Source organism: Pleurodeles waltl, chromosome 3_1 (genome assembly GCF_031143425.1).
Source record: "Pleurodeles waltl isolate 20211129_DDA chromosome 3_1, aPleWal1.hap1.20221129, whole genome shotgun sequence".
In the NCBI taxonomy this organism is placed as follows: Eukaryota; Metazoa; Chordata; class Amphibia; order Caudata; family Salamandridae; genus Pleurodeles; species Pleurodeles waltl.
The window spans coordinates 1,788,705,351-1,788,730,790 of NC_090440.1; the positions used below are offsets into that span (position 1 = coordinate 1,788,705,351).

At 47.9% G+C, this 25,440-nt stretch overlaps 1 protein-coding gene across 5 annotated transcripts in view; it reads left to right on the forward strand.

Moving 5' to 3' along the window:
• The window catches only part of HECW2 (HECT, C2 and WW domain containing E3 ubiquitin protein ligase 2), a 1,462,881-nt gene that overhangs the window by 1,171,543 nt on the left and 265,898 nt on the right, over positions 1-25,440 (forward strand). The gene's annotated exons all lie outside the window — the stretch shown is intronic.

The following is a 25,440-nucleotide window of genomic DNA, read 5'->3' on the forward strand; positions in this document are numbered from 1 at the left end:
GTGTCCTCTGAAGGTCCCAAGTAGGCTCCAGAGAGCAAAGCAGTTCTTCCTGGTACAGCAGCAGTCTGGCAGAGTCACAGCAGGTCACAGGAGCAGGCAGTCCTCCTAGAGTCCTTCCGCAGGTCCAGTAGTGAGCTCAGTAGCAGGTCTGAGAGCCCTCTTTTTATACCTGGGTGCCTTTTCCTAGAAGTTGGGAGAAGACTCCAGAAGGGTTCTCTGAAGTTCCAGGAATTTTTTGCCCCCCCTGCCCTGGCTCCTAGCTGGCTGCACTGACAATAGAGGGTCGTTAGACGTATTGTGTGGTGGCAGAGCCCAGTCTGTTCAGTTGCAAGTGGGGCTATGCTTAGCTCTGTTCCCCCATCAAGTCAGCTATTGGTCCATTCAGGCTCTGCTAATCCCCCCATTGCGTGACTGTCTGGGGTGAATTCACAAAGTCCCAACTGTCAGTTACACCCAGTCATGTGACCTAAAGCAGGTTACAGGCACATAGGGCTAAGGGCAGGAAAATGCCAACTTTTTAAAAGTGGTATTTTCAAATTTGTAATAATAAAACCGACTTTACCATTAAAGATGGCTTATTATTTTAAGTTCATAGGTATCAAACATGATATATATACCACCTCTGGTTTAGAAATTACATGATATTAATTTTAATAAGGAATCCCCAATGTTACCATATGGGAGGTGTTAGAAATGGGGTCTTTGGTTGACAGTCAGGTTACCCCCTGTTCAAGCAAGGACCCTCACTCTAGTCAGGGTAATAGAAAATCACCCTCAGCTAACCCCTGCTTACCCCCTTGGTAGCTTGGCAGAGCAGTAGGCTTAACTTCAGAGCGCTAGGTGTAAAGTATTTGTACCGACACACACAGCAAATTAATGAAAACACTACAAAATGACACAACACCAGTTTAGAAAAATAGGAAATATTTATCTAAACAAAACAAGACCAAAACGACAAAATCCGACATACACGAGTCAAGTTATGAATTTTTAGAGATTAAACTAAATAATAGCGCTTAGAAACAAAAATGCTTCGATGAGATGTTAACACGGCATTGTGACGGAGTCGTTCCCAACAAGCCAACACCAGCGGCGCCGGACACGGAGTCGTGTAGACCCCCAAGTACAGTACCTTTGGTGAAGAGTGAAAACAAGCCGATGCGTGAAGTCGGGGATCGCGGCGTCTGTGCGAAACGTTGAATCTGTGCACTTCGAGCGGCGTCGGTCACGACGTGCTGCGGCGACTTCCACGGAGTCGCGGACTTCAGCAGGGTTGCAGCGGCGTCGGGCCTGCGAAGAGCGTCCCGTTCCAGCAAAGGTCACGGCGTCAGGTGCAGGCGGCGTTCCCGGATTCAGCAGCGGCGTCAGTCCGGAGTCGTCCGAAGTCGATTTCCTAGGATTTCCACCAGCTTTTCTTTCAAGGGCCCAGGGACTGGATTGGGCACCGCTTGTCAGAGCAGGAGTCTCTCCAGAGACTCCAGGTGTTGGCAGAGAGAAGTCTTTGCTGTCCCTGAGACTTCAAACAACAGGAGGCAAGTTCTAAATCAAGCCCTTGGAGATTTCTTCACAAGATGGAAGGCACACAAAGTCCAGTCTTTGCCCTCTTACTCTGGCAGAAGCAGCACTGCAGGAAAGCTCCACAAAGCACAGTCACAGGCAAGGCAGCACTTCTTCCTCAGCTATTAGCTCTTCTCCAGGCAGAGGTTCCTCTTGGTTCCAGAAGTGTTTCTAAAGTCTGTAGATTTGGGTGCCCTTCTTATACCCATTTTAGTCTTTGAAGTCAGCTTTCTTCAAAGGGGACTCACACCTACTTGTGAAATCCTACCTTGCCCAGGCAAGGCCTCAGACACACACCAGGGGGTTGGAGCCGGCATTGTCAGAGGCAGGCACAGTCCTTTCAGATGAGAGTGACCACTCCACCCCTCCCTCCTAGCAGAGATGGCTAATCAGGAAATGCAGGTTACACCCCAGCCCCCTTTGTGTCACTGTCTAGTGCGAGGTGAAAAACAACCCAACTGTCAAACTGACCCAGACAGGGAATCCACAAACAAGGCAGAGTCACAGAATGGTTTAAGCAAGAAAATGCTCACTTTCTAAAAGTGCCATTTTCAAACGCACAATCTTAAAATCAACTTTACTAAAAGATGTATTTTAAATTGTGAGTTCAGGGACCCCAAACTCCACATGTCCATCTACTCTCTAGGGGAATCTACACTTTAATCATATTTAAAGGTAGCCCCCATGTTATCCTATGAGAGAGACAGGCCTTGCAACAGTGAAAAACGAAGTTGGCAGTATTTCACTGTCAAGACATATAAACCACATTACTATGGGGGTGATTCCGAGACTGGCGGGCGGCGGAGGCCGCCCGCCAGTCTACCCCCGACAAAATACCGCTCCGCGGTCGCAAGACCGCGGAGGGTATTTTAAGATTTGTCCTGGGCTGGCGGGCGGCCGCCAAAAGGCCGCCCGCCAGCCCAGGGCAAATCTACCTTCCCACGAGGACGCCGGCTCCGAATGGAGCCGGCGTAGTGGGAAGGTGCGACGGGTGCTGTTGCACCCGTCGCGTATTTCAGTGTCTGCTTTGCAGACACTGAAATACTTTGTGGGGCCCTCTTACGGGGGCCCCTGCAGTGCCCATGCCATTGGCATGGGCACTGCAGGGGCCCCCAGGGGCCCTGCGGAACAGGATGGCGGTAGGGGGTGTCAGAATCCCCATGGCTGCGGAGCGCGCTCCGCAGCCATGGAGGATTCTCCCGAGCAGCGGAAAGTCGGCGGGAGACCGCCGACTTTCCGTTTCTGACCGCGGCTGAACCGCTGCGGTCAGAATGCTCGACGGGGCACCGCCAGCCTGTTGGCGGTGCTCCCGTGGTCGGTGACCCTGGCGGTCACCGGCCGCCAGGGTCAGAATGACCCCCTATATGTCCTACCTTATCCATACACTGCACCCTGCCCTGGGGGCTACCTAGGGCCTACCTTAGGGGTGCCTTACATGTAAGAAAAGGGAAGGTTTAGGCCTGGCAAGTGGGTACACTTGCCAAGTCGAATTTACAGTGTAAAAATACACACACAGACACTGCAGTGGCGGGTCTGAGACATGATTACAGAGCTACTTATGTGGGTGGCACAACCAGTGCTGCAGGCCCACTAGTAGCATTTGATTTACAGGCCCTGGCACCTCTAGTGCACTTTACTAGGGACTTACTAATAAATCAAATATGCCAATCATGGATAAACCAATCAACAATACAATTTACACAGAGAGCATATGCACTTTAGCACTGGTTAGCAGTGGTGAAGTGCTCAGAGATCAAAAACCACCAGCAACAGATCAGAAAAAATAGGAGGCAGGAGGCAAAAAGATTGGGGATGACCCTGCATCAGCAAAAGTCCAACACGACCCCATACCAGCCTAAAGCCAGGGGAGAACAATCAGTACCTTGATGTACTTCCCTGATTGGGGCGATAGAACAAGGACCCAGGCCCACAACAGCAGGGGCATGTTCCAGTTCTACGCTTTCCTGACTCCAGTTGGATCCCTCTGTCCATACTCTCAGGGCCCACTAAGCTAACCCATGGGGAACCCTTCTCCACATCTGCAGACACCATCTGTGCAGCGCCTAACTTTACTTTGCTCACAGATGTATTGCAATGGGCAGATAGTACCACCAGGGCCAACACAGTGGTGTTGCCCACTCCACCCCTGGGGTGTGACTCTCGTCCCCCCCCCCAGGGGCAACTCTGTCCACCAGGACAGCAAGCCACAGTAACCCCTGACGACTGTCAGGGATGAGAGCCCGACCTCAGGCTGTGACTGCGGAGAGTGGGGGGCGGTAGCCCCAGGTGCCTGACACCCTTTGACCACTCTCTCTTCCACCAGGTCAGGGATGATAACCTGACCCTGGTCCTCCCCTCTGGGGCTCTGTACCGTCCCTGCAGAAGCGGCACCCCCAGAGTCAAAAACTGTCAGGGTGCTTGTAGAAGCAGTCCTGCACAATTCTTCCACCAGTGCAGGGCTGTTAACCTGCAACTGGTCCGCCAACCTGGGGTCTGTACCTTCAGGTTGGACCAGGGCCAGGGGTGAGGCTTCCCTCCCCCTGCCCTCCCTTCTGGGGTCCTGCACCCCCCAACTAGGAGTGGCCCCCTCAGAAGACAACATGGGATGGGCACTGTTAGCAGTAGCCCCTTCCTCCAGGTCAGGGGGGACACCCTGAACCTGATCCTCGAGTCCTGGGTCTGTACCCACAGACTGGACCACCGCCTGGCAACCCAGGACTTTCTGGGGGGGCATGCCTACCCCCCACCAGGTCAGAGTTTACCCTCTGAACCTGGTCATCCAACCCAGAGTCACCACCCTGCAGTTGAACCATTGCCTGGCACACCAGGACGTCCTTGGGAGCACACCTACCCCCCATCAGGTCAGCGTTTACCCCCTGAACCTGATCATTCAACCCAGAGTCACCACCCTGCAGTTGAACCATTGCCTGGCACACCAGGACTTCTTGGGGGGCACACTTACCCCCTTTAAGGGACACACTGCCCCCAAGGGCCACACAAGAGTCTGGCTGGTGCAGGTCTCTTGACCTCTGCCCATCTGACAGAGTCTGGATTCCCCCCAACCCACAAATGGTCTCACCAAGGTCATTCATGGGGGGCTCTGATCTCAGAGCTGACCACTGACCCTCCAGGTTCTCCACTGGGGTCCGCAACCCCCTCTCAACCCTCTGTCTGGACTTCTGCACCCCCTCACTAGGAGTGGTACTGCCAGACACCTGAACTGGTGGGACGCTGGCTACAGCCCCCCCCCCCCCAAGTTTTACTGACACTGTGGGGTCTCCCTCAACAGATGGCCCTACGGTACAGGCTAGGCTCCCTTCCTGGTGTTCCCTCATGGAACCCTCCAGGACCTGGGACCGGATCTCGGACACCTTGGGCCTCAACCCATCCCCATTCCCTCTCCTCTGAGACTGGACATGGGTCCCTCACCCATCCCACTACACTGGGACCTACCTGGGACACTACAATCCTTCCCTACCTCACCTGGTTGGGAACTACCTAGACCACTCCTCTCAGGAGCACCCCCAAATGCCTCTTCAGACTCTCTGGTACTCACCCAGAAGTCTGCCTCCATTGTAAGCTCCCTGGGGTCAGAGAACTCACACTCCACCTGGTGTTGGCATAGCTCTGGAAAATAAGGACTAGACATATGCTCTCCAGCAATTACATCACTCAGCCCCTCACATGAATTAACCAAAGTACCCTTCACCCAATCATCCAGTGACTCTGCTTTGAAAAAGCACTCCACATCACCCTCCTGACACTGGTGAGACAGTACCTGACTGTCCCTGACACTCAACCCACACTCTTCTGGGATGTCTTCACACTCCATAAGCAGGACTTCTACCTGGGGGGAATCCCTCTCCCTGTCACTCACACCTAGAGTCAGTAGAGTGTCCCTCCCACCAGTAGGAATATGACTCCCCATGCCAGTTCCCCAGTCCACCTCAGGGACCCTGTGCATCACTGGAGCTACCTCATACCCCTGAACCTCCTGGCGTGTGCTAACTCCCTCCCTCAAGTAGGGCACCACATCTCTGGGCATGTGCACTTCTTCAGCAGCACTGGATATAAAATTGTTGCTGCCACCAGTCCAGCTGGACTCAGCCCTTATGACTTCCAGCTCCTTCATTTTGAGCTCATAAGCCCAAATCCTCTTTTTGATCTCTAAGTCCCTCCTCCTTTCTTCCAACTCCTTCTCCCTTTGCATCCTCAACTCCTTGAACTTTAACCGGCGAGCCCTCTCTGCCTGTCTGTCCTGTAACTCTTCAGGAGTCAGACCCTTGGATGACACCCTGCTACCCCTCCAGGGGACCCTCCCCCCAGGCGTAACAGGTACCTCCACTACACCACTGTGTATCCTCTGCACTTCCCCACCCACATTCTCCTCCTCTGTGTGCCCTCCAGTGTTCTTGACTGTCTCCCAGGCCCTCTGTGCCTTTTGCAGCTCCCCCTGGTGGAGCTCTCAGTGGGACAGTCAAGATCTTTAAGGAACTGTTTCAATTGAGCAACTGAGTACTCCTTCAGTTTCTCTATTTCAAACACAGCTCCAGCTGTTGCATCTCCAGATTGAGACATGATGGTCACAAGTGCAAAGTTCCGAAGGCAGAAAATAAGTTTCCAATGAAGTAAAAAGAATCAGTCAAGGGATCAGCAAAATCATGGAAGTAAAACAAAAAGGAGTCCTTAAGAGAAAAAGCAAAAGATCACCAGACAAGTAGTATGTGGTCACGTAGTGGTCTGAACTCACACAGTAGTGTACACTTCATCACTGTATGTCAAGTACAAATACAAGTCCAAATCCCAAATGCTGATCACCAATGTTAGAAATGGTGTCTTTGGTTGACAGTCAGGTTACCCCCTGTTCAAGCAAGGACCCTCACTCTAGTCAGGGTAAAAGAGAATCACCCTCAGCTAACCCCTGCTTACCCCCTTGGTAGCTTGGCAGAGCAGTAGGCTTAACTTCAGAGCGCTAGGTGTAAAGTATTTGTACCAACACACACAGCAAATTAATCAAAACACTACAAAATGACACAACACCAGTTTAGAAAAATAGGAAATATTTATCTAAACAAAACAAGACCAAAACGACAAAAATCTGACATACACAAGTCAAGTTATGAATTTTTAGAGATTAAACTCAAAAATAGCGCTTAGAAACAAAAATGCTTCGATGAGATGTTAACACGGCATCGTGACGGAGTCGTTCCCAACAAGCCAACACCAGCGGCGCCGGACACGGAGTCGTGTAGACCCCCAAGTACAGTACCTTTGTCGGGGATCGCGGCGTCTGTGCGAAACGTTGAATCCGTGCACTTCGAGTGGCGTCGGTCACGACGTGGTGCAGCGACTTCCACGGAGTCGCGGACTTCAGCGGGGTTGCAGCGGCGTCAGGCCTGCGAAGAGCGTCGCATTCCAGCGAAGGTCACGGCGTCAGGTGCAGGTGGCGTTACCGGATTCAGCAGCAGCGTCGGTCCAGAGTCGTCCGAAGTCGATTTCCTTGGATTTCCACCAGCTTTTCTTTCAAGGGCCCAGGGACTAGATCGGGCACCACTTGTCAGAGCAGGAGTCTCTCCAGAGACTCCAGGTGTTGGCAGAGAGAAGTCTTTGCTGTCCCTGAGACTTCAAACAACAGGAGGCAAGTTCAAAATCAAGCCCTTGGAGATTTCTTCACAAGATGGAAGGCACACAAAGTCCAGTCTTTGCCCTCTTACTCTGGCAGAAGCAGCACTGCAGGAAAGCTCCACAAAGCACAGTCACAGGCAGGGCAGCACATCTTCCTCAGCTATCAGCTCTTCTCCAGGCAGAGGTTCCTCTTGGTTCCAGAAGTGTTTCTAAAGTCTGTAGATTTGGGTGCCCTTCTTATACCCATTTTAGTCTTTGAAGTCAGCTTTCTTCAAAGGGGACTCGCACCTACTTGTGAAATCCCAGGCAAGGCCTCAGACACACACCAGGGGGTTGGAGCCGGCATTGCCAGAGGCAGGCACAGTCCTTTCAGATGAGAGTGACCACTCCACCCCTCCCTCCTAGCAGAGATGGCTAATCAGGAAATGCAGGTTACACCCCAGCCCCCTTTGTGTCACTGTCTAGTGCGAGGTGAAAAACAACCCAACTGTCAAACTAACCCAGACAGGGAATCCACAAACAAGGCAGAGTCACAGAATGGTTTAAGCAAGAAAATGCTCACTTTCTAAAAGTGGCATTTTCAGACGCACAATCTTAAAATCAACTTTACTAAAAGATGTATTTTTAAATTGTGAGTTCAGGGACCCCAAACTCCACATGTCCATCTACTCTCTAGGGGAATCTACACTTTAATCATATTTAAAGGTAGCCCCCATGTTATCCTATGAGAGAGACAGGCCTTGCAACATTGAAAAACGAAGTTGGCAGTATTTCACTGTCAGGACATATAAACCACATTACTATATGTCCTACCTTATCCATACACTGCACCCTGCCCTGGGGGCTACCTAGGGCCTACCTTAGGGGTGCCTTACATGTAAGAAAAGGGAAGGTTTAGGCCTGGCAACTGGGTACACTTGCCAAGTCGAATTTACAGTGTAAAAATACACACACAGACACTGCAGTGGCGGGTCTGAGACATGATTACAGAGCTAACCACTCTATAAGGGACTTACATGTAAATTAAATATGCCAATCAGGTAAATGCCAATCAAATCTTGTTTAGGGGAGAGAGCAGTGGTATAGTGCACAGAGTCTTAAGGCTAACAGAGCACAAATCCAGACAACATGGAGGCAAGCTGGCAAAAGGTTAGGGGGAGGGCCACCCTAAGGCTGACAGGTCTAACAACCATGAAAAAAGATCTCAATAGAGTGGTGAGGCTGAGTGATGGAGGGGTCATGTGGTCACAGTCATCTCACGTTTCGAATAGAAAGGTGCTTTATCACAGTGCATTAGAGATATCCCAAAGGAAACTCAACATTAAAATGCATAGGTTCTGTAGGAATGCAGGTTCTGACTTTGAGAGGCATGGTTTGATCAACCTTAGAACACCAGGTTTCTATGGGAATCATGGGGTTACATATCTCCAGGGTAGACATGCACATGTTTACGGACTATATCATGGGTGGCCTGGAACTGGCAAGCTGCCAGTAAATCAGCTCAAGTAAAGGGGCGCCTCAAAGGCATGTGGACCCCTTAGCAGCATGGCAGTAGAACACAAGAAAAGGTAAAACCCTGGGTATGAGGGTCCCAAACGGGAAAGAGTAACACTCCTTAGGCTCTGTGGTGCTGGACAACAGGAACAACAGGGTTACGAGGAAAGAGGTGCCCAGTAATGGAGACTGTGCGCTTACAGACCAAAATCCTGGCCAAGGGGCCTGACGCTCAGAGCCAATGAACCAGTGGTAGGAACTTGAAGCCAGGAATCTGCAGGGTAGGAGAAACGGTACTAGAAACTGGGTACAAAAACTCTATTGGTAACAAAACGATGAATATGAATTATGTTGATATATGTGAAAGCACAATGCAGAGTTTGTTTTAAGTCATGACCCTTATATTTTTGTATGAAAAATAAACTGTAGCCGGTGTACTACACAATATGTCTCTTGTTTATGGAAAAGATTACTGAACGAGATAAGTTGGGGAGTGACGTTCATATGGCCGAACTGCACAGGTAATTAACATGCAGCAGAAGGAGTGATAAGTCTGCCCAGTGCCTGCCTCCCATAGTGTCTCAGTGATGCTACAAGCCAGATAGCCTCTACCCTCTGGGTTGGGCAGGGAGTCTGGCCAGCAGCACTGCATCACAGCATGCCTTCATATGGATCCAACCCTCAGGCAGAGCGCTAGCACTTACCTCCTGGCTCTGCTGTGCAGTCTATTGCAGAACCATTGGTATCACAGGGAAATAGTGACCACCTGACCTGGCTTGATGTGTCAGTGTTGTTTAACTTGGTTGGAACACAGGGGCAGTGAGGGGGAGAATACCAAAAACATTGCTGCCTTGGTGCTCTAATCTTGTCCTGGCAGTCCATGGGCTGGTGCACAGGCTCCTACACTCTAGTTAACTTCCCTACGCCAATCCAGATGCTGCTGTTAAGCTGGTGATACTATTACCCGACATGAGAGAAGCACCAGGATTAGTTAGAGGGGACTTCTTTGGTGCTCATTCAGAGTCAGGGAGCCTGAACCTGTACTCCACAGTTCGGGTTAGAGCAATGCTAATTTGTGCTTGTTGTTTTCGGTGCTGAGCACCGGCACTTATTTTTGCGGGCCGGGGCTTATTCTTCTGCCTCAAGCATTCGCTGCGAGCTCTTGGAGCAAAAGATACATATGGGAAAGACAGAGGAAGAGAAAAGCGAAAAAACGTCACAAAGTTAGAAAGCAGTATAGCTGTGATAGCGAGCTGGAGGGGTAGGCTGTGTCAGTAAATAGATGATAGAGGCCCGAGATGTCTTCAGGGATACTCTGCCTCGGTATTGCGTGTTCGCACATTTAATTGCAGCAACCGCATGTTTCAGAGGAGAGCTTTGAGCACCGGCACCTCTTTATTTACAAATTAAGCACTGGGTTAGAGAGATATAAGTGTGCATGTCGGGCTGGCCATTCTAAGACAGACAGCCAAACCGACATGTGCACTTGCAGTGGCCACCACTCCCCCCTGCTGCAGCTGCTGACCAGGAAGCAATAGCCCCTTCCAGCCCTAAGACTCGGCTCGATTGGCAGCCTGCAGGATGAAAAATAAAATGACAATCAAATTATTTTATCACCATTTTATTTTTCATGACTTTGTTGGGCTCACATCAGTGGAAGCTCCTCCTAATGTGAGAGCCGCCGCTGTAACTTTAACACACTCAGGGAGTTCAACAAGCACCATGCCAAATGGATTCCGCAGCTGCAAATGATTGCAGTGGTCTGCCTGTCTGCCTTAGCATACTCCCGCCTGTGCTCTGGAACCTGGTAGACAATGAACATAATAAGGTAAAGCAATACCTTTAGTGCTGCTGCCCCCGTGGGTGCAGCTCCTGTGATATGTTATTGCAGGAGCCTTGAGACAGGTTTGGGACTCTGCAGCTGGTTGCCTGCTAACAGTTTGTCAAAATGTGCGCCTGCACCCTGATGCTTATAGTGCAGGTGCGCCTCCTTATTTACTGAGTGTCTCACCTCCTGCATTACGAATGAAGAAGCGTTGTAGCAAGGACGGAGCTGTGGGCTGCCAAATACTGGAGTTATATCAGCAAAGCACTGCTGTGAGGGCAGAGAGAGCACCGTCACTGGGGATAGGCACCACCTCCTCCTCGGCACCATGGCTCAAGATCTCCCAGGATCCCCGTGAGCCCGTTCAAAGCACGGACACACTGCAGGAAGTACTGGCTGTGGCCGCAAGAGGTGTCCTTCTCCAACCCTCGCCCGTGCAGGCGGCCCCGTTGAGCTTCACTGCCTCGTTTGCTCTTCACGCGGCTTGAGGGGATACGATTTGGGCTTAGTTTGTTCTTCGTATAACTTTCCAAGGAGGAGGGAAAAAGTCAGTAAACAGTTTCAGGAGAGAGAGTAAAGCGGGGTGTAGGGGCTGGATGCAGAGGCAGCGATAAATGACGAGATAAATTGTTAACAGTGTGAGGGGGGATTAATAATAATGTGGCATTTTAACTGAGATTATAAATGTGACGTCACGTTTTTAAGTATCCTTTTTAAATTAGAAAGCTTGATGTGACCATTTACTTGCAATAATTAAAGACTAGACTGAAGTTGATTTTGAAAAGAGAACTTTTTATGGGAACTGGAGCCTTACAACCGGAAAAGAAAATCTAACAAGCATTGGCAACCCCAATAGATCGCACCTTTGGAACTTATTAGCTTTGCTAGTAGTTCTAAACATGTTGTAGAGAACCCTCAATGCGGTGCAGCACGGCTCTCAAAAAAGAAAAAAAGGCACCAGCGCACTTACAAAATGATGCAAGTGATGTTTTTTTTTTTAAGTTTGCTGATCAGAGATGGAATGGTAAACATACACATAACATGCAGCCTGATTGGGGAGACACAACATAGAGAGAGGGAAGCACAAGGAAGGGGAGGGCACAGCAATGTAGGGGAGAGGGTAGCAACAAGAGAGGGCAACACTGACAAGGGGGAAAGCAACGCAGAGGGGGAAAGCTACAAGAAGGCAATACTAAGAAGGGGAACAGCAACATGAAGGGTGAAAACAACAGCAGAGGGGAACGGGTGGGTGGAAGAAACATTGCGGGGGCAGCAGTCAGGTAGAAAGCTGCACGTTGATGGAGAACGTTGAGGGAGGAAACGAACAATAAAGTGCAAAGTGGAGGTGTGGGAGAAGCACATAGGCAAAATACAATTATGTGTGAGTTATAAGCACATGGGGGCAGAGGAAACCACAAGGGCAGTGAGAGCAGCACAGGGGGAGATGTATAAGCGGGAGACAGCAGAAAAACACACATACTCTCGTAGAGTGCTTAAAGAAAATCAAATAATTGTGCACGAAAACCCATCAGTGGACGGACGCAAATACTGTGTCCACAGTCCAGGGAAGAAGTAAACCCAAGAAGAAGAAGTGAAAATCAGAACTTTTTACCAAATTACAAGCAGGCAAATAGGAGTGAAAATGAAGCCAACCAATCCAAAGTAATCAGCTGGCTCCAAGATCATTGTAAGGTTACACAGTGTCTCGCAACAGATAGTGCATGCCCTGTCTGCGATGAAACCTAAAAAAGGATGCTGTTGACTTTCAGGACTGCTTTGCCTTTTCACCATTCACACTGTGGAGGGAAAAACGTTAGAGTAACTTAGAATGGCTTTTGGCTCACCAATGGTTAAGGTCATCTCAGCAGAGCCGCCACAGCCCCCGCAGTGCTGGGGGTGAGCCCGAGCTCCAAGGGGCCCCTCAGCACAGCTTCCACTGTGTACAGGCGGCGCCCCCCTGGCCTTCTGGCCTGAGAGCTCTTAGCTGGGTCCAGGGGACCCCCCTAAGTATGCTTTGCGGGGGGCTCAAGCTTCGTTACGCCACTGGCATGAACATATAAAAGAGGCAAATTCATTTGATCTTGGGTGGGTTGGGAGGGATAAACATATTTTGTGCGATCCAGAGAGCTAAATCTACATCTGATGCAGGCATTGGCAAGGCATGCATCAGATGCATCTTGTTGTTAGAAAAAAAAAATATCATCACTTTGTCAGCCTTCACGTATAAAAATTTACTGGTTAGGGAAAACTGTTTTTACCTTTCCTTCTTCTAATGAAATGCCTACACAGGAATGCAGGCCCGAATTTCCGTCTTACTAGTTTGGTTGTTAAAATATATTGTAAGGCATTCTCACATGTTTGCATTTTCAGTATTTGGCTCTGCTGTGGCCGCTTTTCACAATTACAGGTTTATTCCAGTCTGTGCTTAATGAAATCACATTGTAGACCATTGGCTGTAACCTGCTTTCCCTAGTAGCTCGTGGTAACTCACATTTTGTATGTTCTCCATAAGAATACCTGTGAACTCTGTTATTGACATTTGAATGTATAGTGAAAGATTTGTTGTAAAATGCACTATTTTGCCATTTTCTGAAAATTTACTTGTACTTGTCACGCTGCATCCCTGCGCTCGAACGCTAAGTGCAGTGGGGGGAGGTGGTGGGTCTCACAAAATGTGCCAGGACTGCTCTTGGTTCCCGGTCCATCCCTGCCAAAAGCAGCAGACGGCAGTCTCTGTAAGCAAGGTAGGTGCCAATGATACAGCTTCGCTGCTGGACTCAAGCCCACACAGCACAGTTCCTGGTGGTCAAGGAGGGAGGAAAGCCCCTGAGCCCTCATTATCTCCTTGTACCGCCACCCATACCTTAATATATTTAAGAGATTCGGGAAAGATGGATGCCTTTCCTACAGCTTTCTCATAGAAATGTTGGTGTTCGATGGCATCTGTCGCTGTAGATAGGCATGTTTTGCATAGCTCGCCATCTGGTGTTGGGTCGGAGTGTTACAAGTTGTTTTTCTTCGAAGAAGTCTTTCGAGTCACGGGACCGAGTGACTCCTCCTTTTGTCTCCATTGCGCATGGGCGTCGACTCCATCTTCGATTGTTTTTTTTCCGCCATCGGGTTCGGACGTGTTCCTGTCGCTCCGAGTTTCGGAACGGAAAAACAGCTAAATTTCGGAAGATTTTCGTCGGTATTGTTGCGTTCGGGATCGGCGTAGTTAGAATCAACACCGCATCGAAGATCGAAGAGCTCCGGAGCCCTTCGGGGTAGTTTTCGATCCCCCGTCGGGGCCTGCTCGGCCCGACCGCGTGTAGAAGAACGCCGATGGAACGGACCCCGTTCCGTTTCTGTCCCAAATGCCACAACAAATACCCCTATACAAACCAACACTTGGTCTGTAACCTGTGCCTGTCACCTGAGCACAGTGAAGACACTTGCGAGGCCTGTCGTGCGTTCCGGTCCCGAAAAACACTCCGAGACCGTCGAGCCAGAAGACTTCAAATGGCGTCCACGCCGACAGCCCACCGAGAGTTCGAGATACAAGAAGAGGAAGAAACCTTTTCGATACACGAATCGGACTCCGAGGAATTCGACGATCCACGAACCGTGAGTAAGACGTCGAAAACCACTCATAAGAAGATTGTCAAGGCCCAGGGGACGCCACTGCCACCAGGCCATGGCTCCACCCATAAATTCGGTGACCGACCGTCGGCACCGAAAAAGGCCCAAACAGTGCCGAGACCGTCCGACTCCGGTCGAGACACCGGCACGCAGCCTTCTCGGGACCGAGAAAGTGCTGGAGACATACACCGACACCGAGATAGCGGTGTAGACACGGCTCGACGCCGAGACAGCGGCACCGACGAAGATCGACGCCGAGATGTTTCGACTCCGAAAAAGAAAAAAGTCACCTCGGAGCCGAAAAAAGATGCAGACAGGGTTTCGGTGCCAAAACAACCTGCAACCGACCCAGTTTCAGGCTCTTATACAGAAGAGCAATCAATGACCTCCCAAATGCGAAAGCATAGGTTTGAGGAAGACCTGCAATCCACCGATGTAGACCATACGCAGAAACGTATTTTTATACAGCAGGGGACAGGAAAGATAAGCACCCTTCCCCCTATTAGGAGAAAGAGAAGACTGGAATTTCAAACTGACCAAACACCACAAACAAAAATGGTGAAAAAGGTTACTCCGCCACCCTCTCCTCCACCTATAATTCACGTCTCACCAGCACAAACTCCATCACATTCCCCGGCTCACACCACCATGAGCCAAGGTGACCAGGATCAGGACGCATGGGACTTATACGACACCCCTGTGTCAGATAACAGTCCGGAGGCATACCCTACAAAGCCATCACCACCAGAAGACAGTACTGCATATTCTCAGGTGGTGGCTAGAGCAGCACAATTCCACAATGTAAGCCTCCACTCAGAACAAGTTGAGGATGACTTTCTATTCAACATCCTCTCCGCCACTCACAGCTCCTACCAAAGCCTGCCTATGCTCCCTGGTATGCTTCGGCACGCAAAAGACATCTTTAAGGAGCCGGTCAAAAGTAGGGCAATCACACCAAGGGTGGAAAAAAAGTATAAAGCGCCTCCTACAGACCCTATTTTCATCACTACACAGCTGCCACCAGATTCTGTCGTTGTAGGAGCAGCTAGGAAAAGGGCCAACTCCCACACATCTGATGATGCACCACCCCCAGATAAGGAAAGCCGCAAGTTCGATGCAGCTGGAAAGAGAGTCGCAGCACAAGCTGCAAACCAGTGGCGCATCGCTAACTCTCAGGCACTACTTGCGCGCTATGACAGAGCCCATTGGGATGAGATGCAACATCTCATTGAACATCTACCCAAAGACCTACAAAAGAGGGCAAAGCAAGTGGTTGATGAAGGACAGAACATTTCAAACAACCAGATACGCTCCTCCATGGATGCAGCAGACACAGCTGCAAGAACAATAAATACATCTGTGACCATCAGAAGGCATGCATGGCTACGAACGTCTGGGTTTAAACCAGAGATTCAGCAGGCAGTTCTCAATATGCCATTCAACGAAAAAGAACTGTTCGGTCCAGAAGTGGACACGGCGATTGAGAAACTTAAAAAAGACACGGACACTGCTAAAGCCATGGGCGCACTCTACTCCCCGCAGAGCAGAGGAAATTACAGCACCTTCCGCAAAACACCCTTTAGAGGGGGGTTTCGGGGTCAGGCCACACAAGCCAGTACCTCACAGGCAACAACATCCAGTTACCAGGGACAGTACAGGGGAGGCTTTCGGGGCCAATATAGAGGAGGGCAATTCCCTAGGATAGGGGAAAATTTCAAAGCCCCAAAACCCCTACAACTAAGCAGTGACTCACATGTCACTCACCCCCTCCACACAACACCAGTGGGGGGAAGAATAGGTCATTATTACAAAGCATGGGAGGAGATCACTACAGACACTTGGGTTCTAGCAATTATCCAAAATGGTTATTGCATAGAATTTCTACAATTCCCTCCAAACATACCACTGAGAGCACAACATTTATCAAAACATCATTCCGAGCTCCTGGAGATAGAAGTTCAAGCACTATTGCAAAAGAATGCAATCGAGTTAGTACCAAACACACAAATAAACACAGGAGTTTATTCACTGTACTTCTTAATACCAAAGAAGGACAAAACGCTAAGACCAATCCTAGACCTAAGAATACTAAACACATACATCAAATCAGACCACTTTCACATGGTCACACTACAAGAAGTGTTACCATTGCTGAAACTACACGACTACATGACAACATTAGACCTCAAAGACGCGTATTTCCATATACCAATACATCCATCGCACAGGAAATACCTAAGGTTTGTATTCAAAGGAATACACTACCAATTCAAGGTACTGCCTTTCGGTTTAACAACCGCACCAAGAGTCTTTACCAAATGTCTAGCAGTAGTCGCTGCACACATCAGAAGGCAGCAAATACATGTATTCCCGTATCTAGACGACTGGCTAATCAAGACCCATTCGTTAATAACGTGCTCACACCACACAAATCAAATCATACAAACCCTCTACAAACTAGGGTTCACAGTCAACTTCGCAAAATCCAACATTCTGCCATGCAAGGTACAACAATACCTAGGAGCCATAATAAACACAACAATAGGAGTGGCCACTCCAAGTCCACAAAGAATTCAAAATTTCAACAACATCATACAACGCATGTATCCAACACAAAGAATACAAGCAAAGATGATATTACAACTCCTAGGCATGATGTCTTCATGCATAGCCATTGTCCCAAACGCAAGACTGCACATGAGGCCCTTACAACAGTGCCTAGCATCACAGTGGTCACAAGCACAGGGTCACCTTTTAGATCTGGTGTTAATAGACCGCCAAACTTACCTCTCGCTTCTATGGTGGAACAATATAAATTTAAACAAAGGGCGGCCTTTCCAAGACCCAGTGCCACAATACGTAATAACAACAGATGCTTCCATGACAGGGTGGGGAGCACACCTCGATCAACACAGCATACAAGGACAATGGAACGTACATCAAACAAAACTGCATATAAATCACCTAGAACTGCTAGCAGTTTTTCAAGCACTAAAGGCTTTTCAACCAATAATAGTTCACAAATACATTCTCGTCAAAACAGACAACATGACAACAATGTATTATCTAAACAAACAAGGGGGAACGCACTCAACGCAATTGAGCCTGCTGGCACAAAAGATATGGCGTTGGGCAATTCACAACAAAATTCGCCTAATAGCAGAATTTATCCCAGGGATTCAGAATCAACCCGCAGACAATCTCTCTCAAGATCACCAACAGGTCCACGAATGGGAAATTCACCCCCAAATTCTGAACACTTACTTCACGCTCTGGGGAACACCTCAAATAGACTTGTTTGCGACAAAAGAGAACGCAAAATGCCAAAACTTCGCATCCAGATACCCACACAGGCAGTCCCACGGCAATGCCCTATGGATGAACTGGTCAGGGATATTTGCCTACGCTTTTCCTCCCCTCCCTCTCCTTCCTTATCTGGTAAACAAACTCAGTCAAAACAAACTCAAACTCATATTAATAGCACCAACTTGGGCAAGGCAATCCTGGTACACAACGCTGCTAGACCTATCAGTAGTACCCCACATCAAACTGCCCAACAGGCCGGATCTGTTAACACAACACAACCAAAAGATCAGACACCCAGATCCAGCATCGCTGAATCTAGCAATCTGGCTCCTGAAATCCTAGAATTCGGACACTTACAACTTACCCAAGAATGTATGGAAGTCATAAAGCAAGCCAGAAGGCCATCCACCAGGCACTGCTATGCCAGTAAATGGAAGAGGTTTGTTTGCTACTGCCATATTAATCAAATCCAACCATTACACGCAACCCCAAAACATGTAGTGGGTTACTTGCTTCACTTACAAAAATCTAACCTAGCTTTCTCTTCCATTAAAATACACCTTGCAGCAATATCTGCATACCTGCAGCCTACCTATTCAACTTCCCTATATAGGATACCAGTCATTAAAGCATTCATGGAGGGCCTTAAAAGAATTATTCCACCAAGAACACCACCTGTTCCTTCATGGAACCTCAATGTTGTCTTAACTAGACTTATGGGTCCACCTTTTGAACCCATGCACTCCTGCGAAATACAGTTCCTAACATGGAAGGTTGCATTTCTCATCGCCATTACCTCTCTAAGAAGAGTAAGCGAGATTCAGGCGTTTACAATACAAGAACCTTTTATACAACTACACAAAAATAAGGTTGTCCTAAGGACTAATCCTAAATTTCTACCAAAAGTTATTTCACCGTTCCATCTAAATCAAACAGTGGAACTTCCAGTGTTCTTCCCACAGCCAGATTCCGTAGCTGAGAGGGCACTACATACTTTAGATGTCAAAAGAGCATTAATGTATTACATTGACAGAACAAAGAGCATCAGGAAAACTAAACAGCTATTTATTGCATTCCAAAAACCTCATGCAGGAAACCCAATATCAAAACAAGGTATAGCCAGATGGATAGTTAAATGCATCCAAATCTGCTACCTTAAAGCTAAACGACAACTGCCCATTACACCAAGGGCACACTCAACCAGAAAGAAAGGTGCTACCATGGCCTTTCTAGGAAACATCCCAATGCAAGAAATATGTAAGGCAGCCACATGGTCTACGCCTCACACATTCACCAAGCACTACTGTGTAGAGGTGTTATCCGCACAACAAGCCACAGTAGGTCAAGCCGTATTAAGAACATTGTTTCAGACTACTCCCACTCCTACAGGCTGAGCCACCGCTTTGGGGAGATAACTGCTTACTAGTCTATGCAAAACATGCGTATCTACAGCGACAGATGCCATCGAACTGAAAATGTCACTTACCCAGTGTACATCTGTTCGTGGCATCGGTCGCTGTAGATGCGCATGTGCCCACCCGCCTCCCCGGGAGCCTGTAGCAGTTCGGAAGGTACCTTCAACTATTTGTATATATATTATTTTAACCTTAAATAGGTACATACTTAGTCACTCTATTGCATGGCCACTATTACTACAATACAACTCCTACCTCACCCTCTGCGGGGAAAAACAATCGAAGATGGAGTCGACGCCCATGCGCAATGGAGACAAAAGGAGGAGTCACTCGGTCCCGTGACTCGAAAGACTTCTTCGAAGAAAAACAACTTGTAACACTCCGACCCAACACCAGATGGCGAGCTATGCAAAACATGCGAATCTACAGCGACCGATGCCACGAACAGATGTACACTAGGTAAGTGACATTTTCATTCTGTTTTGACAGTAGGGTGACCACCTGGCATTGAGGCAAATTCTGGACAGGACTGTAAAAAATTCAGGACAAAGGGTCAAAATTCAGGACAAAAATTCAGGACAAAGGGTCAAAATTCAGGACAAAAATTCAAGAACAAACGTCAGTTTTACAGACACACGCAAGAGAGGCCATGCCTCACTATGTTGTCAGTGCATTTATGTACTCTTTTTTAACATAGCACTATTTATTCACTGTGGACCTTTTGTGATTGCCTCCTGGTGTGCTACATTCAGGTGTCACATTACGTCCTTGTTCAGTAGTAAATTAATGCCCTTCGTGGCAAGGCCATCACCCCTGCCCAAATCTACCCGATCTTTCTTGAAGAGAAAGTAACAGCAACATTTTTATTATGTTTCTGAACATTTCAAAACCCCTGGCAAACAGTTTGGGAAACATTAAGGTAATTAACCTTATGCTCGTTTAAACAAATTGAACAAAAACATCTGGCTTACCCCAACCGCCCATGGACTTTCAACCTATTTTTTTTTTTAAAGAGGCAGGGCAGTTGGTGTGGGTCTCACACCTAATGACAGGATGTGATGTACCCATAACTTGTCTGTAGTCTCACTGCAATAGAGTGTATGTTTGGGACTCTACATTTATGTCAGAAAGGGTGCCCGGACTACCAATCAAAGATAATAAAAGAGTAGGATGAAATCGAGATCAAATGGGAGATCCACGGCAAGTAATTTGAAGGGTTGTTGCTAACAACTGGATAAATAAGAAGAGAAGAACAAGGTGGGACAATTCCTAAAATCAGACAAGATCGGTCCACCAAGACTATTCGAAGGTATTGGGTACCTGGGGAGTTGTCTGCACACAGGAGCGAAACAGAAGGGGCACTGTCAAGTGGTTGAACAATCAACACCAATCCACCTTGGCAAACTCTTCTGGTGCAATGGTTCGCTGTTAGTGCTTGTGAAGGGTGAGCAGGGGCCAGGCCCCTTGCAAGGTTGTGCAAGGCAATTGCCCGCTTAGTCCATGTCTTTATATGGTTTTGAAATTGAGCAAAAGCCAAACTAGAGATCTGGGTTATCCCTAAGTGTCAAGTACACATAGAATCTTCAAAATATTTGGGATGTAATTTCACAAACAAAATTTACAAATTTTAAAATGTAATTAGTGTTTCTTTAACATATGGCACTGTTTTCGCCTTCATACACAATTAGATCTCAGATTGAACTGGGAACCAGTTACCTTTTGATACCTAGTGATTAATATCTACCATTCTTACACTGATTTCCAGGATGAAAATCTCGGCAGAGTGAACGGTCCCTCCAAGCCCAGTTTGCTTTTTGGTCTTCTCTTCTGCTTTCTGTAGAGGCCATGTGGCACTAGCGGAGATGGTGTGCTACCCCAATGATAGTATTATTTTGCAAACCTTCCCCTGCTCGTCCTTCATTCCTTCTTCAGACAGGCCACACATCTGATTTGGTCGCTGCGGCGCCATCGGGAGCTCTTTCCACTCTAAAGCTGACTGTGACTGCAGGTGGATTAGATCTTCTGGACTTAGAATGCTTTTATTCAGCTGCAGATGTCCAATAGGTGGCTCACTGGCTTTCTGCCCACCTCCCTGCATGAGATGGGATTTACCAATAAAGACTTTTAAGGAAGGCTTAATGCACTGCTTATCGTTTCCTACTGACCATTCTATGGATCACCATCCGGGGTTATCATGCATGGCTTTCTCTTGCCTTGCTAGAACCTGTAAACTCACTGACACGAAGAAACCCTAAGCTCCTGCACTACCTTTGCTAAGCCTTCCCACTCGCACAGGAAGGCTGGGCTCAGAGCAACTCCATCAGTGGCATGTTGCAGGTGTCTTAAAATTGGGGACTTTGTTTCTGAACAGTGAGCTACTAAATTTCCAAACCCTTGTGGCAGACTACCATCTTCACCCCGGTCAACTCCTTACTTACAACCACCTTAAATAATCATTAAATGCCCTATTTCATGTCTGCTACCTAGCACTAACCCTACAAGAGTTGTGCCAGAAGCTCTGTACCATAGGAAATGGTGGCAAACTGATAGAATGGATGTACAGACCTATCCTGCAACATGGAAACCACTCCAGGTCTTCTTGTCATACTACCGGGGTGATTGATGTAGCCAAACCTCTGCAAGATATGGACTAAAATACTGGACTTTCCCCACAAAGTATCCCACAGCTGTCACTTTAAGTAAATTCATAGTGCTTCCTTGTGAATGCATTCTGCCCGTTGCTTGCCATTGGCCTTGTGGTTTGTAACTCACAATTTGTTGCTTTCAATTTGCTGGCTTTATTTGTTTTAGGCTATGCAGCTTGAATTCGTCCCTTCCCTTGCCAAAACCTTATTTACAGTATCCTGCCGAGTGCTCCCTTTCTGTAAACAGGCCTGTAAATCTTGTTCTTATCTTATCATATTTGCTGTGCATTCAAAGAACAAAGTCATATGTCAGGCTCTGTCTTCGGTGGGAACTTAGTGTTTACTTTCCTTTCTCTGACTTCAAAGTGAGAGGATTTATGCAACAATCTTGCTGGATACTGGGGTTAGGAAAGAGTTTTTTCTATCACATGACAACATTTAAATAGACTTCAGAATATATCAGAATTGCACCCTACTCTGTATCACTCCACTTTACGCCACTCCATCCCACTGTTCTCTTCTCCATTCGGAACCACTCCACACTATGCCACTGCTCTCTATGCTACTTCACACTATGCCTCTCTACTCTACTCTGTACTACTCTACTCTAAGCCACCGCACTTTGCGCCTCTCTACACCACTGCGTTCTGCTCATCTGCACGCCATACCACTCCAGTTTAGGCAACACCAATCTAATCCGCACAACTCCACTCTCTGCCACTCTGCAACACTGCACTGTACGCCACTGCACTCTAAGCTAATACACTCTATGCTAATGCACTTTACTCTGTAACACTCAACTCTATGCCCCTGCACTCTACATCAAAACACTGTACATCATTCTAATCTACTATGCACCTCTGCACTCTATGCCACGGCACTCTACACTACTTTACTCTATGCCATCACACTCTATGCCACTTTATGCAACTCCACTCTAACCTGCACTTCTCCACTCTAAGCTACCTCACTCTACTGTGAAATAATCTACTTTATGCCACTGCACTCTGTGCCACTGCATTCTATGCCACTGCACTCTACCCTGCACCTCTCCACTCTATGCAACTGCACTCTACTCTGAAACAATCTATTCTACTCCACTGTACTCTATACCACTCTGACCACTGCACTCTAGTTCAGTGCACTCTACACCACTGCAAGCTGACACTCTGCAACACTGCTCTGGCCGCCACTATACTCTACACCACTCTGCCCTGTTCTACTGCATTTTGCACCAATATACTCTATTCCACTGCATTCTATGCCACTCTACTCTGCCCAATGCCACTCTATGCAACTGCACTCTACACCAGTGCACTCTAAACAACTGCACTGCCCTTTACTCTGCACCACTGTACTCTATGCCACTGTTCTCTGTACCACTCTACACAACTGCACTGACACTCTACTCTGCAACTCTGCACTCTACACCACTCTACTCTATGCCACTGCACTCTAGGCACTATACTCTACACCACTCTACAATAATCCACTCTGCACCACTACACTCTATGCCACGAGTCTACTCTGCACTCTATGACACTGCACCACTCTGCATTACTGCACTCTCTGCTACTCTATTGTATGCCACTCTACTCCACTGCACTCTATGTAACTCTGCCCCATGCCGCTCTATGCCACTGCACTCTGCGCCAATGCACTCTAAACAACTGCACTGTACGCCACTGCCCTCTACTCTGTACCACTGTACTCTACGCCACTGCTCTGTGCCACTCTACTCCACTCTACATCACTGCACTGACACTCTACTCTGCAGTGTTGCACTCTCCACCACCGTACTATACACCAATGTACTATGTACTACTGCATTCTATGCCACTGCACTCTATGCCACTCTACTCTGCATCACTCCACTCTACAGCACTTTGCCCTACTCTGCACCACACTACACTACACCACTGCACTCCCTGCAATGTGAGTCTAATCTGCAAACTATGCCACTGCACCACTCTACACTACTGCTCTCTCTGCTACTCTATTGTATGCCACTCTACTCCACTGCACTCTATGCCACTCTACTCTGTCCCATGCCACTGCACTCTAAACCACTGCACTCTACGCTAACGCACTCTAAACAACTTCACTGTACCCCACTGCACTGTACTTTGCACCACTGGGCACTAAGCCACTGCTCCTATGCTACTCTACTCCACTCCACCAGCAGCTACTCTGGTGTATAACATGGCTAATGGCTAAAACACATTAGCAAAGCCAATAACTCTTTCGTAGATGAGACCTATTGGCTTTGCCAATGTTTGTTAGTACTATGAGGTACCGAGGTACCTGAAAGAACTGTGAAAAAAACAATTACATCATAATAAAGGCTGCTACAAAATGCGCAAATACATTTTGGTTAAATGAAAAAAAAGTTTTTCTCAAATAAAGATTTGAATAATATACAGTTTAAACCTAGTGATAAAAAAAATGATAACACTCCATTAAAACCACACACTCCACAGCTCACCTTGGAACACCATTACAATACCTCTCTGAAAGAAATATCTTTGCCACCAGAAAACTTCAAGTGACTCCTTTTAGTAAAGTCAATGCAGGTTTTCAAGCCCCTTCGTATTTGCAGATTTACCAGTTGCCCACATTTGCATGTCTTTAGGGAAGGAGACCCCCTGGCAAGAAGGCCTTTTCTTATCTGTCTGCCCCTCCCTCCCTCAGAGCACAGGAGACCCCCTGCCTTCCAGCCCAGCTGGGGAAACTCCTCTGCCTGTAATTTTGCCCTGCCTCCGTTGCCTTTTAGGTGAAAGGCTTAAATTACGGACAAATGCCGTCCATTAAAGCTTTCATCACGGACAACGGACAGCAGGGCGAAATTACGGACCGTCCGTGAAATTTACGGACGGGTGGTCACCCTATTTACAGTGGGATCGGAAATGTTTTCTTTTCTTTCTTTTTTTGCAGACACGGGGCGAAATGAAGGGCCTGATTATGATCTCGTTGGTTCGACTGTCAGACCGCCAATACAGTGGTCGGGAGGACGTCACCAAACCAGCAGCCTCCTCACTGCCATATTATGACACTGGCAGTAGTGTCTGCTGGAGTGTAACTGCAGCAGCATGCCTAAATCATATCCCACCACAGTGCAGCTCCAGATGCACCTCGGGCACACTGTCGCCATACACAATGTTGTGCATGGCAAAAGCGTGCACCGACAGTGCAGGCATAGGAAGACACAACATGTACCCCCAGCAACACTGCCCAGTGTGGAAAGTCGCCCTGGGGCCTTGTATGGAGCCATTTCACTGCCCTTCTGCCTAGATTTTCATGGCGGGGTCACTGCCATGAAAAGTTCAGGGGAAGGCAGGTCGTGATCAGCATGGCAGTGCCGGCTTTGGCATAGCAGCGACTGACCACGACTTTCCCTACTGCTGCAGAATCGAAGATCCTGACAGTTGTGACGGTCCAACCGCCATCCTCATAATCTGGCGGTTGAACCACCGAGGATGCGGTCCCAATCCCTCCATACTCGTAATGGAGGACCTAAGTTATTTGGCTTGAATCACTGCATATTGAGCAGATGCCGTGACTCGAACCTGATGCCACAGTGCCAAGGTTGTCAGCTCTGGCTGTTACGCCACATCCCCTACAAAATAGAAAGTATATATATAGATGCACTCTATTTTGTATCTTTCCATAAATACATATGACAGAGTGGTCTCCTATTGTCAACACACATTACTATCTTTCTGAACGAATGACTACGTACAGTCACCTTTTTTTTTCAAGACTTCAATCAAGTCTATTTGTATGATTTACGCTGGGCATAGTGTTAGTACCAACATGTTTTAATGACCTGAAAACGTATTATTTAAGCATCTCTCGCTTAGTTTTTATCTGATTATAGCATTTATTAAGCGTGTGCTAAATGCAGAAAAAAAACATTTCTTGGTGAAGTTGAAATTGATGCTAATAAACTGCA